This window comes from Theropithecus gelada, chromosome 2 (genome assembly GCF_003255815.1).
Source record: "Theropithecus gelada isolate Dixy chromosome 2, Tgel_1.0, whole genome shotgun sequence".
In the NCBI taxonomy this organism is placed as follows: Eukaryota; Metazoa; Chordata; class Mammalia; order Primates; family Cercopithecidae; genus Theropithecus; species Theropithecus gelada.
Window position 1 is genome coordinate 73,398,322 of NC_037669.1, and position 8,996 is coordinate 73,407,317.

Genomic DNA, 8,996 nt, shown 5'->3' on the forward strand with positions numbered 1-8,996 from the left:
CTTATGTTCTTGGGATAAAGTAAATATTGAAAGGCTTGACATCTTTCCTAAGCCTAACAAAGTTGGCACAGCTGGGGCCCAGATGCACCGCAGGGTGGGTGGAAGGTCTTGGGTGGGGGAGACAAGGCAGAAGTGAGTCGATGCCTTGGAGTTTAGGGACATTGGAAGAAATAGTGGGGAAAGGCTGCTTTTACCCAGAATTGTCCTTATGCACAATTGGAAAGTGGATGAAGTTGGAGTTTGAGCTGTCCCTTGTTGTGCTGGACCCCTGTTAACCTCAACAACGATGGCATCATGTTCAAGAAGCCAAAGAGACATGGAGCCAGCAGATGAGACACAGGGTTTTATTAGTGGGAAACTTACACACAGGGACGGTCCAGCGGCGGCAGACTGGGCAGAAGAACCACAACCACTTGCAAAAAGCATGCAGTTTATATAGCATTTTCAGTTAGCACCCTCTGCCTAACAACCTCCACCTGACAACCTTCAATTAACCCAAAACAAAGGGCCCGGATCTCCTGTACAGCTTACATTCCACAGGATGGATCCAAGGGCTTCAAATGTGCCTCACAGACAAGGAACAAATCTCCCATTTGGCCACTCCTGGATTCCTTAGCTGGGAACTCCAGACACACATTCAGGTGCCATACAGGGTCATTTTCAGGGTAAGCTTAAGCAAGTTATTGCCGTCAGGTGTATCTGCCATACATCCCTCCACCCATCCCCTTTCTGGCCATCCTACCAGCTCACTCCTCATTCTATATTCCACTCCCACCCTTCTCAATATTTACAGTCTCTCTTAATACAATCATGAGGGAAGTCTGGAAGTATCCCTTGAATCTAAAAATGCAGATGCCCCACACCACCTCATCTGTTTCCATCTCAGCATCATCCTACCTGCACCTTGGCAAGGAGATTTGGTCTCATGTTTGTCACCACAAGCAATTGAAACAACTGGAATGTCTGGCAACAGATGAAATAAGGCATGGTAATTTTGTATTGGTTCTGAGATATCTTGTTTGTAAAATGGTATTAATATTGGCTGCTTATTTCATGGAGTTCCTTGAAGATTAAATAAGAACAGTTCTTGGCAAACAGCAGTCTATAAATTTTAGCTACCAGTATGATTATTCTACTTTTTGCTACTACATGGAATACTGTGCAGCGGTTTTTTTTTGTTTTTGTTTTTTTTTAAAGATCTATGTTCTTCTATAGTAACAATGATATTAAGGGCAAAAGAATGCAAATGAAAACAGTAAGCACAGTATACGATTTTTATTTTTATTCAAAACAGCACCAATTGCCTGCCAAGAACACACTTGCCCAGCTTATCTCATTTTTACCAGCCTCTCAGACATTCAAGAGGAACTTGAAAATAAAAAATGTACAGGAATAGCATTTATATGTTTAAAAAATTCTTCACAAAACAAAATTGTACAGTCTTGGGATATACATATGTGTATAAAAACATAAAAAACTCTCAGCAAAAATACAGATCAAACTCCTAAAGAAGTAAAGTGAGATCAGGCACGGTGGCTCACGCCTGTAATCCCAGCACTTTGGGAGGCCGAGGCAGGCGGATCGCTTGAGGTCAGGAGTTTGAGACCAGCCTGACCAACATGGTGAAACCCTGTCTCTACTAAAAATATAAAACTTAGCTGGGCATGGTGGCGTGCACCCATAGTCCCAGCTACATGGGAGGCTGAGGCAGGAGAATTGCTTGAACCCAGGAGACAGAGGTTACAGTGAGCTGAGATGGCACCACTGCACTCCAGCCTGGGCGACAAAGCAAGACTCCATCTCAAAAAAAAAAAAAAAGAAGAAGAAGAAAAGTGGATGAAATTTGGGGCTTTTTGTGTTTCTTTAATCTCTTAAAAAATTGAAGGGGTATGGGTTGCGGTTAGAGAAAGGAATGATTTCAGTCTCATTCTTAATGGTTTTTGTTTTGTATAGGAGTATATACTTATATACCTGTTACTTGTGCCATCAAAAAATACTTCAAAGGAGAAGGAGCAACCCGTGCTCAGGTGTTCACTTTTAACCAAGTCAGGTGTTCGTTCTTGAGTAGGCATGACCTGAATCTTACAATCTCAGAAGAGGAGGGCCCCACAGTGACCTTCTAGAACAGGTGTGTGGTCTACACGTGAGGGAACCGAGGCAACTAGCTTAAGGTCACATAGCAGAGGCAGTAGGGAGGGAAGAGGGTTCGGAAGGAACAGGTGGCCAGCGTTGGGGTAGGGAGGAGTAGTTGGATAAAAACTAGCTAATGTTGCAGAGCAGCTAAGGTTAAGGGGGCCTGGAGGCTGGAAGAAAGGAAGATGAACTAGAAGGATGTTAAAAGGTTTTGTAGCTGAAGCACACAAAAGTAAAAATGTAGCATGCAAGTTTCTCAGGCTTTTCTCTTCCCACTGCTTACTGAGCTGAGTGGCTTCTGGGTTTGCCTGCTCGCCATCTAGGGCCTTTGGTGGTGTTAATGCTGGGAACAGCAGAAAGATAATTTTAAAAATCCAGAAAAGCTTGAAATCTTTACATTATAAAAGACCAAGACTCTCATGAAAGAAAATACCAGATCCAAAATGTCAAAAAATATCCAGAAAAATCTTGAAATCCTACATTAGAAAAGACCAAGACCCTCATGAAAGAAAACACCAGATCCAAAATGTCAAAGGTCAAAAGTCAAGAAAGAACCATGCTAGAGGGAGTCTGGAAAGCGTGGAGGTTTTAGGGAGATTTAACAAGAGTTGGCTGCACTCCAGAGACAATGGGATAAAAGGCAGAAAAGAGAACTTTATAACATTTCTGTGAGTTAAAAATGTAATCCCCTTTGCTCATTGTTTCTCAAGACTTCAGTAAAAATTTAAATTGTTCTTCGATATTTTCTGGATGTCAGACTTCATGCTGAATTGTAATGTATTGAATGGGACAGTAGACCAAGTTCCTAATGATGGCACTAAAAATTACCACTGCTGGTGGAACTGGAAGGAGATAAACAACACTCTGAAATGCCAAGTTAGTATTAGGAGTATTAGAAACAGATCCTCTCTCCAAATTGTATCTCCCAACCATCTTCACTCCTTGCTCTCATCCCTTTGTTTCTCAGGCAAATATAAAAATGACATGGTGGTCATATAAAGTCCACAATTGAAACCACTTTTTTTCCAATGTGATTTTTAGAAAGGATTTCATAACAGCACCATTTGCCTACCAGGAACACGCTTACCAATTTTTGATTCTCATCTCCATAAGCCTCTGAGACTTTCAGTGAAACTAGAAAATGGAAATATGTAAAAACAGCACATGTCAAATCATCGCAACTTGGAAGAATAAAATATTCTCTCTCTCTCTCTCTCTCTCTCACACACACACACACACACACACACACAAACATGAGGAAGGGGGGAAAAAAACCAACACATGTCCTCCATTTGTGCTGGCAGAGTACCAGGTGGGGGTGCTTAGGGACTTACTAAATTTGGTGCCCTGTTGAAAGTGTAAGGTTTTTCTACTTTGTTACAAGCAGCCACTGCAGAGTGTTGGTTTATCCGCCCTTGGTGACCTCAGCCTGGTGAATGGGTTTTATGTACTGCATTTTCCAAACAGATCCGAATATGCATTGATGTTTATGTGCCAAAAATTACCTGGGTGGCACCTTCCTATAAGAATGGAAATGATTCTCCTGAATCCCGCACACGTTGAACGAAGAATAAACAGCCTTATTGAAAGAGTCTACATGACCTGGAATGCTAAAAGCCTTTGGTTTGCTTGCTGTAGTGCAAAAATATGAGAAATATTTAATGTTTAAAAATACACAATGGTATCATAATTTTGCTGCAGGTTCAAAGGCAGCACAATATAACTTAGTGTATTTAAAATGTAATGTCATTGTATATTTTCAAAATGCAAACAGCAGAGAGTTTGATAAATAGCTAGAGAGCACCAGACCATATCTTATCCTTATAAAAGTGTCTCCTATGAATGCTCACTGTATCTGTCAGAACATTCTTAATATGCTCCATAGCTGAATGTGCAGACAGCAACTCTATAGAAATGTATACACCTACTTGGTGTGCGGTCTATGTCGATTCCAAGTGAAGCTTATATAAACTTCAGATGCCCAGCCTTTTGCTTTTGGAAACACATCTAAATGTTTATAATTTTCTAGATCTCTTCTATACCCAGGGTTTTAAAGATTTTATTTTTGACACAATATTCCTGTTTTTTAAATAATCAAACCAAGTTATTTATAATATATCTTGATCTGTTTTAATCTGTGTTTGATGTTTAATTGTGTATTTAAAACTATATGGGTTTATATCATAAAATTGATATATGGTCATTATAAAATAGAATTTGTATAGTGTATGTTTAATTCAACCACAAGTAACAAAGACATAAATATGGGGATTTATCGGCTCTTGTAAAGCCTGGAACCAGGAACCAGGCGGCAGAGCAGCACTATCTAATAGAACTTTCTGTGATGATGGAAATGTTCTATTATTTGTCTTGTCCAGTTTAGTAGCCACTAGTCACAGGTAGCCATTGAGTACTTTAAATGTGGCTTAGTAGGGTTGAAGAATTAAACTTTTTATTTTATGTTATTTTAATTAATTTAAAATATTCATATGTGGCTACTGCTACCATCAGAGAAAATGGCAAAAGTGGTAGCAGGTTGGTATGAAGGAGACTCATGGTCCTTCATCCTAGTGTTCTCCCGTCCATGGCTTCTGCCCTCCAGATCTCCTCATGGTCCAAGATGGCTGCCAGGACCATACCACGAATCTACATTCTAAGCAGCAGAAAGTAACATAGGCAAAAGGGCAAGTCCCTTCCCTTTCTAGAAGGCCTTTTTAGCTGTCATATACAACACTTCTACTTGCCTAGAACTTAGTCTTATGACTACATCAAGCCATAAGAAGTCTGGAAAATATTTGGGGTTTGTTTTCTATGTGTTTTTGTTGTTATTGTTGTTGTTGTTCTGTTTTGGTTTGATTTTGTTGTTTTTTGACTGAAGAAGGGACTCGAGGGCAGGTAGTTCACAGGCCCTGCCACAAAAAGTTGCACAGTTCATCATTCCCTCCCATTCCTGCAATCCCCAACCCAAACCCCTTACTAGTCTTCAGAGATAACTGCCATTAATAACATTGGTTGTAACCATCTGGCAAATTCATTTGTACACAAACGTATACTGTTTTTACATTATGCATTATTTACAACATATCTTGGATGGCTTTCGATGATAGTATATATAGATCTACATAGTTCTACTTCATTCAATAGACAATAAATTCCACGAGGGCAAGAACTGGGCCTGCTGTATTCGTCTTTGTGCCCTACATATAGTAGACATTGAAAGAAATCAGCACCACTGTGTCTCAATTTATGGATGTACCATAATTTATTTAATCCATTCTTTTATCCTAACCCTCCAAATAACAAACCCTCCCGAGAAAAAACAACTTTGCTTTATTCTCAGTGAACTCTGCAGCATTAACTAAATTAGCTATGCCCCTGACAATCTAATTTTCTAATTGTCTTTCCAATCAACTGCAAAAATAGATTGTCTCCACTCTTTTGTGATTTGATTCTGTTGCTATAACAACTCAAAAATATGTATCCGTGTATCTGTTACTCCAGCCATGAAGATATGTGTGGATTTAGAGGCAGCACCAGCTAAGGAAAGAATCAAACTGGTTAAAAATTCTCTTAAGAAAAGAAAGAAATCACTTCTTTGTGTTTTCCAGACATCCCCTAGTACAGATATATTCTACAACTGGAGAAAAATGGTTATGATTAAGGTTTAGAAGTGGAGTGCAGTGAAGGAACTTTAGGGAAGGCTGACAACCACCCCCTCTGCTGATCCCGGTGGAATTTTGCATGGATGCTGAGTAAAAAGTATAGCTGAAGAAACAGAGAGATAGTTTGGCAAACAGGAAAGAAGCAAGAACCCCTGACTTCATTTTCTTATCATTCAAAGGGTGACAGTGTCCCTTGCATCGTGTCCAGCATCATGGTGTGAATTCAATGAAATCATCAATGTACTTACCTATCATATGTTGCCTGGCACATAGCAGCACTCACACAATCAGAGCTGTGGAAAATATTCACGTGTTTCCCACACACTGGAATGGGTCCTAAGAATCACTGAGTCCATTTAGGGAGAGAGATTTTTCTTTTTTTTCGCCTATTTGAGACAGAGTCTCACTCTGTCACCCAGGATGGTGTGCAGTGGCGCGATTATCGGCTCACTGCAACCTCCACCTTAGGGAGAGAGATATTTACAACAGTCTCTACCATACTGAGTAACTGAGACTGTTAGGGCCTGCAATGCAGCATATTTTCATTTCTCTATAAAGGCATCCTTACTGATATATAGTCCATACCTATTTGGGTATCCCCTTTACTAATTGATTAAGGCATTCTTGATACCTAGAGGACATAAAGACCAGCACAATATGCAGGATAGCGGCAATCCACTAGGCCAGAAAGAAGCTCCACATTACAGACACCAGGAAATGTTTCTAAACCAGAGATCTCTCTCAGTCATCTGCACCAGAAATCCTTAGAGCTGCTAGTTAAAATGTAAATTCCTGGGGCCCAATTAAACATGCAGAATCAGCATTCATAGGGGTGAGGTCTACAGGCCTCCAATTTAACAAGGTCATTTTTGTGCATAGAAAAATTTAAAAATCATGGTCCAAGAGGGACTTAAATTGAATAACTAAATTGAATAACTGGATGCTTTTTAGAACCTATCTTGTTGAAGTGACAGAGCTGACACACTAGAATACAAAGAGGAGTAACACAGGTACCCTCTCCTCAAGAACACAGTGTCATGAGCACAGAATGGAGATGAGTAGGAGGAGAAACAGCAGAAAGGAAGGAGGGATTAACTCTTTAAGACATTGCTAGGGAAAGCTTTAAAGAACAGGTGATATCTGAGCTAGGCTTTGAAGGCTGAACAAGAGTTCACCAAGTTGCCGAGCTGGCACAATACATATTTTAGGGAAGTATTTCTCAGACGTTACTGCATATAGGAATTGCCTGGGGAGCCTGTTAAAATGCAAGCTCTATTTCAATCAGTCTAGGGTAAAGCTCCCAGATGGTGCTGATGTTCCATGGACCACATTTTGAGTAGCAAAGCTACTCTTTCTAGAGAAAGAAATGGCATAGTCATAATGAATCAGACAAGTGTGTATTAGTATGTTCTCATGCTGCTAATAAACACATACCCAAGACTGGGTGATTTTTAAAGGAAAGAGGTTTAATGGACTCACAGTTCCACATGGCTGGGGAGGCCTCACAATCATGGCAGGAGGCAAAGGAGGAGCAAAGTCAAGTCTTACATGGTGACAGGCAAGAGAGCATGGGCAGGGGAACTCCCCTTTATAAAACCATCAGATCTCATGAGACTTATTCATTATCATGAGAACAGCACGGGAAAGACCTGTCCCCGTGATTCAATTATCTCCCACCAGGTCCCTCCCATGACACGTGGGAATTATGGGAGCTACCGTTCAAGATGAGATTTGGGTGGGGACACAGCCAAACCATACCAGTTTCCATTCTTCTGATAGTGAGGCAGGAATTACATAGTTTGTTGCCACCTTTTTGACTTCTCTTATGGAGAACCAATTGACCTCTTCCCTTCTACTCAGGAATATCATTAACCATCATTAAATACACCCCTTAGGCATCTCACCCTAGACCCTGCTACATGGAGTTACCTGAGGAAAAAGCAACTCAATCTAAAACCAATATCAGCAATTCTAAGCATTCAGTAAACTGGCCAGTACACTTTAGTGGTTATTGTTTTACATCTGTTTTCCTATATCTTTTACTCTTCTGTCCTTCACCTCAGCCACAGATTTACTTCCTTTTTTTTTTTTTTTTTTTTTTTTTGTATCCTCAAATTAAGGAACAACAGAACATACTTTCTCCAATACAAATTCTCAGTGCTCCCCAGGTCTCACCTGTATGCCACACCTCGGGGAAGCTGCCAGAGATTGACTCTCTCTTTGACTTTGTTATGTTCTCAGAAATTCCCCCTGTAATTACAGCTCTAAGCTTAACCTTTCTCCTGATCTCTAGACTGTCCTGCCAACAGAGATACAGTGAAACGGTATGGAACATACACAGTGGAACAGAGGATACTGATGGAACAGTGTTTATAAGCACAAAGTTTGGGAGTACACAATCCTAGATAAAATCCTGGCTCTGGAATTAACTGCGTGACCTTCGGCAAATTACTTCATCTCTTTGAGCCTCGGTGTCTTCCCATATAAAATGAGAATAATAAAAGCCCTTATCTCATAGTATTTCTGAAAGAGTTAAAAAACCAAACCTAAGTAAAGGCCCCAGTACCTGGGTTGTCAGAGTTATTTTTTTAAAAAGTTGTAGCTATCATCATAATCAGACTCACTCTCCCTACTGTATAACCTCCACCATCACCTCCATTTCAGTTCCAATCCCTGTACTGACCCAGATGCCCAGTTCACATACCCGAACACCCTACATCCATTCACCTTCACAGTGCCTTCTATTACCCATAGGTACTACCCTGTTTTTGTTTTGTTTTGTTTTGTTTTTTGTCTGAAGCCATTTTTCTGCTTGTGTATTGCTTCTAAAAGACTCAATCTTGTTTGCAGAGAAGGACAAATATACCCACATAAGCCACGTTTGCTATCTCACCATGTTTTATTATAAGCCTTATAGACAATCACAGCAGGCGAGGGAAAAGGCAGCCTGGGAGAAAATATTCCTCGATGCACTTGCCAAGCCAAGGTGTGGCCATGACAACCTGTGTACACACGTGGATACCACTGAGATTTTTCTGTTTAGGATTTGGCTTGCGTAACTACTGATCATATCTAATCTGTCTCATATAGTTGAAGTAATTAGCTAACTACTGTTCTGTGTCCTGCAGTGCACTTGCATATTGCCACAATGACAGGCATTCCAACCTTTTGCAAGTTTGCCACTTATATCAAGATGGACTG

The 8,996-nt window shown here is 40.4% G+C and overlaps 1 long non-coding RNA gene across 1 annotated transcript; it reads left to right on the forward strand.

The window, feature by feature from the left end:
• Positions 1-531: 531 nt before the first annotated feature.
• Positions 532-8,315, forward strand: LOC112619692. The gene is made up of 3 exons (XR_003118273.1): positions 532-641; positions 5,742-5,892; positions 8,089-8,315. It is a non-coding gene; the product is annotated as an uncharacterized LOC112619692 (long non-coding RNA).
• Positions 8,316-8,996: the final 681 nt, after the last annotated feature.